Genomic DNA, 2,584 nt, shown 5'->3' with positions numbered 1-2,584 from the left:
TCTTGGTTTTTTGCCTCATTTTTACAAGTGTTTTAAATGTTAATTAACCAAACTTGAATGAAGTGAAGAAAGTGGCAAAGTGAAAACTTTAGTGCTCCATTTGCTTGAAATAAACAAGGTTGTACATAGCTGTTCTGAAAGACAACTGTCTTACCCACTGTGGGACTGTTCCAGTTGAAGAGTCTGTTTCAGGCATTGTTTGAAAATCTTAAAGGTCCCGTATTATAATTATACTGTTTTTCATCAATATATTATAGGTCTCAGATATATACAAAACAGGTCTCTGAAGTGTTTGGCTTGAAATACCAAACAGATCACCCATTGCAGTATCCCATAAACCCCTCTGTTTCAGCCTCCCTTTCAAAAGTGCTGATTCTCTGTCTGTTACTTTAGATGAAAATAAGGGGCCACTCCCCACGCCCCTCTGATACCTCATTCACACCAACGCAACTCCGGTTCAAGCTCCGTGCTAGAGCTTTTCAGGTTCAGAACCGGTTCTTCGGTTTAAAAGCTCCGGCTCTTTTCACACTGCCTAGAGTCCAACTGGTGCTGCGTCATTGCGTCATCGTTTGCGTGCCTGCTTCATAAAGCCAAACCTCGCGGAAACCCCTCACAGCTGACACCGACAACAACAACAATGGCCGATTGTGCTCCAGCTTCCTCTGTACCTCTTCGGAAGACCAGATTCCCAGTAGGTAGCTGGTCTCTTCAGTGGACCACTGCTGCTTGTTAAGTTTCTCCATTGTTGTGTACAAACTGGATAAAACGCCGGCTTTTTGTTGTTGTTCAGGAGTTGATCCCGCCCCTGCCCCCGCCCCCGCCTCGACGTAAGCGTGACGTATGCGGTGCTTTTGCTCTGGCCGGCAATTTTTTGGTGCTCGAAATGAACCGGATTCCGGAGCTAAGAGGCTGGTCCGCTGCGGTGTGAACAGGAAAACCCGGTGCTTTTCAAGCTCCAGCTCCGAACCGGCCCTGAACACCGTTGGTGTGAATGAGGTATGAGCAGTGGCGACCACCTAGTGTCAGCAGAAAGTATTAAAAATAATGATTACAAAAAAATGCAAAAAATAAATTAAAAAATATATTAAATATATTTTAAGATCATGTTTAATCATCTGATTCGTCTGTACATTGCTGTTTTAGTCTGTGTTCTTCTAATTAGTGTCTACAGTGTGTGCCTATTGTGCTGTTTAGAGCCATGTGGGACAAAACCCGATCCTGCCCCTCCCTCTTACTGTCTAAGTCAATGGTGACTGTAAAAACTACACTGCGCATGCTCAGAATATTTTCCTATTTAATGTGTGTGGCAAAAAAATAATGACCATACGTCATCTCACATAATTCAGAGCTGATTGGCTGTAAGTACGTGTGCCGCGAAAAGTGTGGTGTGTGAAGAGAAGACGAGAGAGCTGCAGTGACGCGTCCTAAAACCTGGAAGTAAGCTGCGCATGGCTTCCCTCGACAAAAAAGCAATGAGATTTCTCCATAGGATTTTAGAAAATAGCTCCAAATAAGATCTGTGGGAAACAAACAGATAAATGCACGTTTTGTTCAGCCGGATAATATCCACATGTCTACCCTACTTTTATAATTTTCGAATCATAAATCTATTGATTAGATTAGATTTATGATAGACTTTTGAAACTACAAGAACATAAGGAGGACTTTTACAAAAAAGTAATAGAGATTTTTGTCCAGAAGGATAGGCAAATGGACTTAATCTTCAAGTCAAGGTAAGACTGCAATTTTATTGAAAATGGGATCTTACTAAGAGAGAACAATTCAATATTTAAATGATACAATTACATTTTGTGGGTATCCTTCTGTTGAACTGTCTGTTTAAAATTAATTGAAGCATCAGACAAAAAAAGCTTTTGAAAATAATATTATATTTTGATTTAGGTCAAAATATAATATTTATAAACCTGAAGAGTCAGTGCCAGTGCCTCACCAGCCATGAACCTCACTACAGAAGCTTATAGACATCTAAGTTTTTTGTGCCCCACCACTTTTGTACATATAAAAACGCCACTGGGTATGAGAGATATTTGGTTAAAAATAACACAATGGTGCTTTAGGAGGAGATTCAGGTGATAAGGTGGGAGGGGGTTACCTTGGTTGGTGATTGGCTAATGGTTACACCAGCCAAAAAATCGTTATGACATAAAGTGGCCAAAATCTGATCAGCTCATTTTCAGACAGGTTTTTATATAAATGGATCAGGACGAAAAGTGAGCAAATCTTTTTTTTCTGAAACTTTCAGAATCTCTTTACACAGAGGGGACACATGTTTATGTATAAAAAAGATTTTGCATAATAGGTGACCTTTAAATTGCCTAAGTTGAAGCATTATGACCAGTTAAAACCCTGCCACTCCAATATTCATCACCCTTTATGACAACTAGGCCTTAGCAAGGCCTGAAGGACTTAGCAGTTTTTCATCTTCGTTAAATCACTTGTGGTAGCTAATGAAGGCATTGCACACTGCGGTGCCCTGCCATACGGCTCAGGGGCAGAGTCCTGAACACCACAGGAAGCTCCCACTGTGGGACAGATTGGTTAACAGTTAGCCTCCGTCACTTCA

Source organism: Gymnodraco acuticeps, unplaced genomic scaffold (genome assembly GCF_902827175.1).
Source record: "Gymnodraco acuticeps unplaced genomic scaffold, fGymAcu1.1, whole genome shotgun sequence".
NCBI lineage: Eukaryota > Metazoa > Chordata > Actinopteri > Perciformes > Bathydraconidae > Gymnodraco > Gymnodraco acuticeps.
The sequence above is the reverse complement of the archived record's forward strand: the minus strand, read 5'-3'. Positions refer to the sequence as shown.